The sequence below is a fragment of the Mugil cephalus genome, chromosome 16, assembly GCF_022458985.1.
Source record: "Mugil cephalus isolate CIBA_MC_2020 chromosome 16, CIBA_Mcephalus_1.1, whole genome shotgun sequence".
Lineage (NCBI taxonomy): Eukaryota > Metazoa > Chordata > Actinopteri > Mugiliformes > Mugilidae > Mugil > Mugil cephalus.
In genome coordinates, this window is record NC_061785.1 from 1,383,363 (window position 1) to 1,395,217 (window position 11,855).

An 11,855-nucleotide genomic window follows, 5' to 3' on the forward strand; every position below is an offset into this window, starting at 1 on the left:
AAAACCAAAGGTTGATTAATAACGATGATGAACATTGATTGATATAAAGGGTGGAGTAGAGACCAGAGTTCATTAATGTCTCATGTCCATTCAGGACACAGGAGACACAGCACACAGTAAAACACAGCTTAACAAATAATATTCACTTCCATCAGTCCAGGATTATCAGATACACGTTAGCATCAAAATCCACATGTTAGGAGATTATTTCACTACTTCTAAGATAAAAATATTCTGACATGAAATCACAGTCAGTGATTCATCTGTGAACCAAAGAGAATCCACCATCAACATTTAAAGCAGAGTTGAAGCTGCTGTCACTTTAAAGACTCTCCTTCCTTCCTACAGAGAACACAGAGACACTGAGGAACCATGAGACCAGACTGTAAATCCAGGAGAGAGAGGTTGAGTGAATGTGGTGTTGAAGGTGTGGAGGTGGATCAGTTCATTAGAGGAGACTCTGTAGAAGGACAGAGTTCCAGCAGGACAGTCCACATACACTGAGACTCTGTTAGAGTCAGAGGACGAGGAGATGAATGTTTCTCTGTTATTGTGCCAGACAGAGTAACCACGATCATCAGAGCAGCTCAGACTCCAGGACTGATCATTCCATCCAAACACACAGTCATTTATGTCTCCTCTCCTCCTGATTCCTCTGTAACTCACTGATATATCAATGTCTCCTCTCCACTCAACCTCCCAGTAACATCGACCAGTCACAACATTTCTACACAGCAGCTGATGCCAGATAAATCTGTCTGGATGATCAGGATATGGCTGCTCCTCCCCCACACGTGTCACCTTCCTGTTGTTGTCAGATAGTTTGAGGTTTCTATCGACTGAGTTTGTGTCGACTTCAAGTTCACAGAAATCTGATGGAGAGAAAAAGACACAACACAGCTGCAGTTTATCATGTGACACATCTGATGGATTTATTCTTTCTTTACTCACTGATCTGTTGTTCATTCATAGAAAGTTTAATGGTGATACTTTAGATCAGGATTCTCTTGTCAGTGATGATTAAATGAATAAATACCACAACTATCAGCTTTGATTTTAAACTGACAGTTTGTCATCATTAGTCAAACTTACACTTCCTCACATCAGGTTTTAACCTCTGCTCTCCACCATGGTCCATCCTGGAGGAACAAACAGACAAACAATGATTTTATATCCAACACGAGACCTAACTGATGTTCAACATGAAGCAAGCAAGCAAGCAAGCAAGCAAGCAAGCAAGAAAGAAAGAAAGAAAGAAAGAAAGAAAGAAAGAAAGAAAGAAAGAAAGAAAGAAAGAAAGAAAGAAAGAAAGATTATTCATTTGATGTTGTAGAAACATTCAGTGCGTTTACATGCACGTGAAAAAAACGACTTATTGCCTTAATCGGACTCTAACAGGAGAACTTAAGTGCATGTAAACACGTTACTCCGATTAAAATCAGAGTTCACTTTATCTGATTGAGACGCCCAGATAATGAGATTGAATCAGAGTTTCCAATCATATAATGCGTGTGTTCATGCTCCACAACCACCGCGCTGGCGTGTGACCCTGGAAAAAAAACGTCCAAGAAAGACGATCACAGAAGAAGAAGAAGAGAAACGGAGCCGCTAGATCAGGCATGTCAAACTCAGTTTGGCTCTGGGGCCGGATCAGCAAAAGAATGTCAACTCCAAATATTTAGCTTTGTTTTTCAGTACTATGCTTTATCATTCAGCCTACATTTGTAGCCTACCCTACATATTATAATCACGGATGACAAGGGATCTTTTCTAAGCACAACACATTTATTCAAAACCAATGGGAAAAAAAAAGATTTTTCATGTTTGGCCGTGAATGTGTTAACAACTGGTTTATTTTTAACAGTTGAGTGAATGCAGTTTTACACCTGAACCAACTCACCACACTAAACAAACTCAAGTGGGAGCTATAAAAAATATATTTTCGCCTTAATTGTCATACTGCTTTGAAATAAATGAAAAAAGAAATACAAAATAAAATAAAATAAAATAAATAAAATAAAAAAGTTATAGCAGTGCATGGGCAATAGGATCAGACTACATCAGATCAAACTACTATGCTGGGCCTACTGAAGCTGAGAATATACTGCACAATATTAATTGTCTTTAATATGACATACTTGTCTTTATGATGAGTGGCGCCCAATATTAAACTCTTTGAACACTGCAACTTGCTGATTACATACCAAGCACACTGGTTTTGCATTCAGTTCTGTGAATAAATACTTCTCGGTCCATTTCTCCTGGAAACTCTGCACTCCGTGTCCACTCTCTTTTTTTTGACAGTGCCATTTTGGGAAGGGTTTGTTTGACCGATAACTTGTTTAGTAGGTGAGATGGTGAACCAAGATTGCCGGTTTATTTTTACTTGGACACATCACGTTGCGAATGTTTATTTCCTGTGACTAACTCGTGTCAGTGCCGCATGCTTGACGTGAGCGCTTTTACACATTTTACTGCCCTCTAGCGGCCGGAAGAAGCATTTGGTTTGTATTTATTTTAAAAAATCACAACTTTTAATAGAAATTAGCTAGAGACTCGCTTCTTTTTTTGACATACTCAGAAATTTATGCCGGGCCGGATTAAATGACCCAACGGACCGGGTCCGGCCCGCAGGCCGTATGTTTGACATGCCTGCACTAGAAGAACCGTCTGAGGGATAGTGTGTAAACTGGGACAAGGACTGTAGTCAGAAAGTGGAATTTTCAGCATAGCTTGATTAAGCTCTGCATGTAAACGCACTGATTGGTCCAATGATGGAGGAATATAGAATTCAATGAATCACTGAGGTGACAGAAGATTAATCTGAACTCTGATATCTGTTTATAGTTTTACATCAATCCATCAGTAGATAGTTTTTGTATATTTCACTATAAACTAAAAGTGTAAACCTGTTAATGGAGGAGGGTTCATCCTCTGAGGACCTCAGTAGCTCCACAGAAAGAAGACGATGGACAAACCTACACTGTGTGAGCTCCTGTTGTGTGTCCATACCTGAGAGTGTCCAGTCTCCAGAGTGGATCCTCCAGTCCAGCAGACAGCAGCTTCACTCCCTTGTCTCCTGGATGGTTGTAGCTCAGGTCCAGCTCTCTCAGATGGGAGGGGTTGGAGCTCAGAGCTGAGGCCAGAGAAGAACATCCTTCCTCTGTGATCAGACAACCTGACAGACTGGAGATAGAAACATATCAGAAACTCAAGAAGAAGAAGGAAAAATCCTCCACATGTTGAACTTGTACCAACATGAACCTAAATCAGGATTTAACTGATCAACAAGCAGCTGTATCCTGACCTGAGAGTTTCCAGTTTACAGTGAGGACTCCCCAGTCCAGCAGAGAGCAGCTTCACTCCTGAATCCTGCAGGTTGTTGTTACTCAGGTCCAGCTCTCTCAGACTGGAGGACTGGGAGCTGAGAACTGAGGACAGAGCTTCTAAGCTTCTCCCTGAGAGGTTACAACTGCTCAGCCTGAAGAAGAATCAACACCAAATGTTTTATTTGTCATTTACTAAATGAATCGTGTTTCAAATAGTTCCTAAATCCACCTACAGAGCTTTGTTGGAGGCTTTGACCACTGGCAGCAGTTTTAGAAGAGCCTCCTCTGAAGCAGAGTATTTATTCAGGTCAAACTCATCCAGATCTTCTCCTGATGACAGTAAGATGAAGACCAGAGCTGACCACTGAGCAGGGGACAGTTCATCTGTGGAGAGACGTCCTGATCTCAGGGACTGTTGGATCTCCTCCACTAGAGAACCATCATTCAGTTCATTCAGACAGTGGAACAGATTGATGCTTCTCTCTGCAGACACATTCTCACTGATCTTCTCCTTGATGTACTGGACTGTTTTCTGATTGGTCTGTGAGCTACTTCCTGTCTGAGTCAGCAGGCCTCGTAGGAGAGTCTGATTGGTCTGCAGTGAAAGACCCAGGAGGAAGCGGAGGAACAAGTCCAGGCGTCCATTTGGACTCTGTAAGGCCTTGTCCACAGCACTCTGATGGAGACGTGTTGGTTCAGGTTTGTTTCTAAAGACTTTAGACCACAGAGATGTAGTTTGTTGTTCTTCCATCAGGTTGACTCCAGAGTTGATGAAGGTCAGATGGACATGAAGAGCAGCCAGAAACTCCTGAACGCTCAGATGGACGAAGCAGAACACCTTGTCCTGGTACAGGCCTCTCTTCCTCTTTAAAGATCTGTGTGAACACTCCTGAGTACACTGAGGCTGCTCCGATATCGATGCCACACTCTGTCAGGTCTGATTCATAGAAGATCAGGTTTCCTTTCTGCAGCTGATCAAAAGCCAGTTTTCCCAGAGACTCAATCATCTTCCTGCTCTCTGGACTCCAGTGTGGATCTGTCTCAGCTCCTCCATCATACTTGACCTTGCTCACTTTGGCCTGAACCACCAGGAAGTGGATGTACATCTCAGTCAGGGTCTTGGGCAGCTCTCCTCCCTCTCTGGTTTCCAACACATCCTCCAGAACTGTAGCAGTGATCAAGCAGAAGACTGGGATGTGACACATGATGTGGAGGCTTCGTGATGTCTTGATGTGGGAGATGATGCTGCTGGCCTGCTCCTCATCTCTGAACCTCTTCCTGAAGTACTCCTCCTTCTGGGGCTCAGTGAACCCTCTGACCTCTGTCACCATGTCAACACACTCAGGAGGGATCTGATTGGCTGCTGCAGGTCGTGTGGTTATCCAGAGGCGAGCAGAGGGAAGCAGTTTCCCCCTGATGAGGTTTGTCAGCAGCACATCCACTGAGGTGGACTCTGTAACATCAGTCAGGATCTCAGTCTTGTGGAAGTCCAGAGGAAGTCGACACTCATCCAGACCGTCAAAGATGAACACAACCTGGAAGTCTTCAAAGCTGCAGATTCCTGCTTCTTTGGTTTCAGTGAAGAAGTGATGAACAAGTTCCACCAAGCTGAACTTTCTCTCTTTCACCACATTCAGCTCTCTGAAAGTCAATGGAAATGTGAAGTGGATGTCCTGGTTGGCTTTGTCTTCAGCCCAGTCCAGAGTGAACTTCTGTGTTAAGACTGTTTTCCCAATGCCAGCCACTCCCTTTGTCATCACTCTTCTGATTGGTCCATGTCTTCCAGGTGAGGCTTTTAAAGAGGTCTTTTTGTCTGATGCTTGTTTCTGGTCTGTGTGGTTTCCTGGATGCTGTTTCAATCTGTCTGACCTCATGTTCATCATTGACCTCTGCAGTCCCTCCCTCTGTGATGTAGAGCTCTGTGTAGATCTCATTCAGAAGAGTTGAGTTTCCAGCTTTAGCAATTCCCTCAAACACACACTGGAACTTCTCCTTCAGACTAGATTTAACTTTACGTCCACAAGGTGCAGCACCAGTTCCTGAATGAACAAGAAATGTAATTAATCCTTGAACTCATTCATTTTAATAACATTTACATGTGACTGTTTTCAGTCCAGTAGAATTCGTAGATGTGATTCAGATGTTTGTATCATATTAACATCAGAGTGTAGAAATGTAAGCTTGTCCCATGTTTCCTCCATTTCCTCTTTCCATCCAGTTAAAGCTGTTAAATCCTCTTACTGCTCTGCAGACAGTCAGCCAGCTCCTCCTGCTTCATTCTCCTCAGGAAGTTCACTGTCATCTTCAACAATAAATCTCTGCTGCTCCTCCTCTGCTCTTCATCCTCACCCTCCAACGCCTCCTCATCCTCCCTCTGACTTCTTGAGCATTCTGGGTAATCTGGACTCACAACCTTCTGGATCTTCTTCAGCTCCTTCTTCATAAAACTGACACATGTTTCTCCTCAGCAGCTGGAACAGAATAATAATCTCAGTCACATTGATGTGAAGGCTGCTTGTGGTCAGCATGCAACATGAAGACTTCTCCAAGCAGAATGGTAGTTTGTGCTTGTTGAGGTTAGCAGTAGCAGCTGTGATTGTACATTTCCTCACCATGAATATGGAGTCCAGGTCTTTGTGATGCTTCTGCTCAGACTGATGACTGGAAACCACCGAGATCTGCTGCTGAAATCTGTGGAGAAACATCTTTGATTCAAACTCACTTCTTTAACAAACACACTTGGTGATGATCTCATTTTATTGATGCCACAAACACAAGATGAGAACAACAAACGCTGCTCTGATGACTGAATGTGGTGTTTAACAGATAAACTCTGGACTAAAACATGACAGACTAATCAACACAACTGAATAATGATGAATAGATCTGTGTTCATTCTGACCCTGGATCAGTAGACTTCTGTCCATCTTTGAAGTTAATAAGTTCACCCTTAGACCGGTCACTCTTCATGGACACAGCTGTGATTCCAGAGGGATCTGGTCTTTGCTGATGGATCCTGTTAAAACACAACCTGGATTAAGATTCTGAGTAAATTCTTTCTGGATTTTTCAGTTTTAATGTTAAATGTTTTGATGTGAAGCCCTTTGTTTGTTCAGATAAATGCTGTTTGTCTCACCCTGGATCATCAGACTGGTGTCCATCTTTGAAGTTATAAGGTTCACCCATAGACCGGTCACTCTTCATGGACACACAGCTGTGTTCAGGAGAATCATGTTTCTGTTGAAGGATCCTCCTCCAAACACAGGATATAACATGTAAATACAATGTTTAATGTTAAATTCAAATAATAGGACAAGCTTCAGGAAACATGAAGGAGTATTTTCCAGCTCTAGATACTGTTCATAGTGTCTGCTGAGGACCAGGTTTTGGATGAGGAGATTAGTTGCCAGTATGTAGTCTACTCCAGGGATTCTTTCCAGAAAGAAGACATGACTTTTAAGAATGGAACCAAGTCCACCTCTCATCAGATATGTGTCCTGCTTGACCTCCGTCTAACTACCACATCCTTCAGATACAATGAGGCTTTCTCCACATCAAACATGGCTGTGTCATGTGGTCTCCAGTGTCACCCACTGTGGTCAGTCTCTACATGGAGGAAGTGGAAAGCACAGCATTGAGCTCCTTCAAGAGAACAACACCTGCTTCAGATATGTGGATGACACCTGGGTCCAAACCAAGAGCCAACAACTTGAAGCCTTCACAGAACAAATTAGTTGACACAGGAGGATGATAGAAACACCATCTGATGGATGAATGTGTCTTTATGTCTCCTGCTGCTAGAATGTGTTCAATACTTGATGAAGCATCAGTTTAGATTTCTTACCCTGGATCAGCAGACTTCTGTCCATGTTTGGAGTCAACAGGTGGAGCCTTAGACCGCTCAGTCTCCATGGACACAGCTGGATACAGGAGAGTCTTTGGTCTTCCTTTAAAACACAGGACACACATTTTAACAAGCTGACATGTTCCTTAGAAACAGCTCTGAACCAGTCATCACATGCTACATTATGAAGGCTCTCTAAGAGACAACAATCAATCCTGGAAATGGAAGAATCATTTCTGTCAAGTCACATCTTTCATAGTGATGCTGTGGGGGCTGCTTCTCAGCATCATGCTATGGGAGACTGGTCAGATGTGAAGGAAGGATGAATTCAGCCAAATACAGAGATGTCCTTGAAGAAAACCTGAGACTGGGACCATGGTTCACCTTTCAGCTCCACAATGAGCCCAAACAAAGAGACCAAGACAACACTGGAGTGTCTTCACACTCTGCACTGACACTTAGACACTCAGAGCCAAACTGGAAGAGACCATTAGAACCATTTAAGATGAAACCTACAACACAGTAAAGTCTTCAGATAGTGAAGGCCTCTCAATACTTTCTACTCTGTTATATTTTAAAATGGTGGAAGTTTGGAATCTGTACATCCATGACATATTTACCTTAAATAGTAACTAATGAATTCAGAATGTTAGAATATAATAATTGTGTTTCATCTGTAAGTTTTCAGTGTCTCAGATCTGTTACAATCAAAATATTAACTTTAAAACCTTTAAATTGTCTTTACAGGGTCAAAATAACACATTTAAAACCCAACTTTCAATGAAATGAATATGAAGAAATGGTTATGACTCTGATATTTATCATTTCTACTTGAAGTGTTTGATCTGATTTGATTTGATCCAAACTCTAAAATGATGGAAGTTTTCTTGGGACAGATGTTTATTTGTTCTAATGTGGATCCAGATTATTGTGGTTACACAGCTGAACCAGAAAGTCTTTTATTGGTTTAACAGTGGTGACAATATATCAGGTTGTGTCTTTATCTTTATTCCTCTTCATGGTTTTGATGATCATGTGACTTCCTGGATGTGTAGCAGTGTTGATGAGCACACGTGACTCAGACACAACTAAACTCCTGAACCATAAGTTTCACTTTCACTTTCAACACGACGACGTTTTTAAAGGTTGTTTAAGATATTTGAGACTTGTCAAACTGTCTCTGGTTGACAGATTAAAGGTAAACTCTGGAATAATACCTGGTAGTATCTGATAGATATTTGAAATCAGCATCAAGAAACATTTGAAATGTAAATGTACAACACAACATGATCAGAGTGATCCAGTTAAACATTTCCAGGTTTCTCACCTCAGGTCGACTTCCAGACACTTTCCAGATTCATGTGTTGAGAAGAAGCTGCTCGTTGTCCCTCATTAGTTGTAAAAACTCATCAGAGTGACTTTGAAACCAGTCTGACCTGTAGCAGAGACACAGAGTTCATCAGCTTCAGTTCTTGTGTTAAAGTTTTTGTTCAGTTCAAAGTCCCATCTGATCAGGAACACCTGGATGTGTTCTTGTCCCGGCTGCTTTAACCAGGACGGATCAGGAGGTATCTAGTGTGTACTTTGTACTGCCAGGTATCCCAGAATGCATTTCATCAGGACGAGTTTCTACTTGTCTAAGGTGAACGTTGTGCACTTGTTGTTGGTCAACGCCCCCAGTCAGAGTCAGAGGAGACTGTTTCCCGGTTCCTTCCTGTAACCGGCCTCAGCTGATTGGATGATTCATGTGTTGGAGGCGTGGCTTTGATAAAGGCTGAAAGATAAAGATCTGAGCTCAGCATCAGGTTTCATCTGTCTCACCAGTTTTTACTTTTAGAAAAAAAAGGTTGATGAGGTTGATGTCAGGTTGAGTTCACCTACCAATAGAATGAGAGTAACGCGTTTTTCCCTCCAAACTAACATCACTAGCCAATCAGAAGTAAGGTGGGGGTGGGTCTTAGAATGGTGCATTCAGGACAACGTTGGAAAAAATAAATTCTGTGTTGTCAAACTCAGAAATGAGTGCTTCCATAATAATAATAATAATAAAAACAGCTGCTGCACATATTTCAATGTTCCAGCAAATGGTGACAATAAACCAAAGTTATTTTTATCGTCCGAATTAACCTGTAATATAACAACATGCTATCAGAAGTCTGACATTTCTGAGTTCGAATAAAGATGGATGGAGAGTAAATTTAAATTCATGAAGCTAGAAGAATGAAAATAGTTAAAATAAAAATAGTAACTTATATTAAATGTTAGGATGTAAATTGTCCAATTCAGAGTTAGAATATGATCTAAATTTGTTTTAGTATAAATTGAAACAGAATTAAATGGTTAAATTGCTAAATGAATAATTCCTCAAATTAATTAGGTTGAACTGACTTTTTATTATCTTTGTTTCATGTCAGACTTCTATAGAAGGTTATAAGAACACAGAGGAGGCTGAATTATTCATATTTAGTTTAGATTAGTGAGGGTCTCAGACAATGGTCCAAAGCCAAAGCATCATCAACATTACACATATTATCACATGGTTGATATGTCTGAGCATTCAATGATGACATGAATTATTACCATATATGGAATATTTCTATTTTTACAGGAAAATAACTGAACCAGTATTATCTACTACTACTTCTTCAGATTATAAGTCAATTCTATGACTTCATGCATTTGTGTAGTATGCTGTGTGTTGCTGTGTGTCATTAGCTGGTGAAAGACATTAGTTTCCTTCCTTGTTGTTGTTAAATCAGCTGTGTACCAACTGTTGTCCTCAGGATTCATTTGTGTCTCACTGAAATTTACCTGTGTGTTGAAGAGACGTTTGAGACAATTTGTATTGTCACTGACCATCTCACATTACCATCAACATCACTTTAAATTATTTTACTTGTCACTTTATTTTAAACCTTTAGAACCTGTATAACATATGAGAGCGACGCCGAGACTCTTGATTTGATGCCTCCAGTGTTTTAATATGAAGTCATAAATTATGTTGGACCATGTCCATTTTTAACAGTTAACTGATCATTTAAATCTGAGCAAATCCACTGAAGAAAATAAAGTGATGGATCCCTCACAACAAGTGTCCAAGCAGTTCATCAGCTTCAGTTCTTGTGTTAAAGTTTTGTTCAGTTCAAAGTCCCATCTGATCAGGAACCACCTGGATGTGTTCTTGTCCCGGCTGTTTTAACCAGGACGGATCAGGAGGTATCTAGTGTGTACTTTGTACTGCCAGGTATCCCAGAATGCATTTCATCAGCTACACTGCTGTTTAAACAGGAAGAGATTAAACCAAACAGGAAGTTCCAAAAAAAATCCCCCCCCCAAAAAATGTGTCCTCTCTGACTATTTGAAGCTTTCACTCTGGTTTCAGGAAGCACCACAGCACAGAGACCACTTTGCTAAAGTTTACAAATCATCTTCACATGTTGGTATCATGTATTGTGCCCTCTCTACTACCAGGTTAACACAAGGAGAGGTTGAGGTTTTATCTGTTCATGTTTCCTTTCATAAAACGGCTTCAACGTACACTCACCGGCCACTTTATTAGGTACACCTTCTGTGTCCTCTTTCATCCTCGGTGGAAGGACAACTCCAGGGACGGTTCTAGAGACTCTGTAGGTTTGATGAAATGACACACATCTCCTGCACCGGCCTGGTGGGTGGGAGAGGAGGACCTTCATTTATTATTATTATTAATATTATTATTATTATTAGTCTTAGTTGTATCAACTATCAACAATTAAAAAAAATTAATAAAGAAGAGAAGAGAAACAGCAGAGACGCTGCTTATGATCCGAGGCCTTTTCAATGTGTTTCATCTCATTGGGGAAGTGCAGAGGTTTTACTTTGTTCAGCGTTATTCAGCACATTGGAAAAACGATATAACTAAGATTAAATGAATGTTTTTATTTTCCTTTATCATTCTTCTTTCCACTCAGTTGTTTTGTTCTTAAAAAAACTATTAGAACTTGTTATTGTAGGAAGTTAATAACTAAAATGAAACACAGACATGGAGCTAAAGAATTCTTCTCCTTTTCCATCAGTTTAAAACCAGATAAATGTGATTCATGACACACACTAGTGACTACAGAGCTCACAGACTCACACACTGGACACAAGGACTCAGGCTGTGTTTAGTGAGACTTTTAGTGCAAATATTTCTTTATGTTTTGAGTCACGTGTCATTTAGTTTGAAGTTTTAATGAAAACGATTAAGAAGTTTTTATTGAAAAGTGAATTTCAGTGACTCAACATGGGCAGAATTTCTCTCTCTAGTTTGTTTTCAGCTCGAATCGAAGTGAAAATGTCACTAATTCAGAGTCTCGCTGCTTCGGCCTTTTGTTGGAAGAAAAATAAACCGAATCCTAGAAGAGCTTCATGTCTGAAAGAAAAGGTTTCACTCACTCTGAGCACAAAGTAGAAAACATAATGACTCCTTTATGAATTTGTTTCTCTCAGAGACAGAGATTCATGTGTGTCAGTCGTTCAAAGGTTTGTTTTCAAGGCATCACGTTGTGGGATGATGAAACTCTGAAAGACAAGATAAGAGAGAGTGCCCAGCCAAGCTGTGAGTTTGAGATCAGTTCATCTGATTCCACTGATGATAAGTCTTCTCTGCTGGATGTCAGTGCTTCCCTGAAGGCCAGTTTTCTGAGTGGACTGATTGAAGT

At 40.7% G+C, this 11,855-nt stretch overlaps 1 long non-coding RNA gene and 1 pseudogene across 1 annotated transcript; both read right to left on the bottom strand.

Annotated features, from left to right (window-relative positions):
- Positions 1–231: 231 nt before the first annotated feature.
- The window catches only part of LOC125022376, a 17,349-nt pseudogene continuing 5,725 nt past the window's right edge, over positions 232–11,855 (bottom strand).
- Positions 6,593–8,815, bottom strand: LOC125022413. Its single transcript, XR_007114447.1, has 4 exons — positions 8,695–8,815; positions 8,501–8,609; positions 7,174–7,276; positions 6,593–6,935 (listed from the first exon to the last, which is right to left on the bottom strand). It is a non-coding gene; the product is annotated as an uncharacterized LOC125022413 (long non-coding RNA).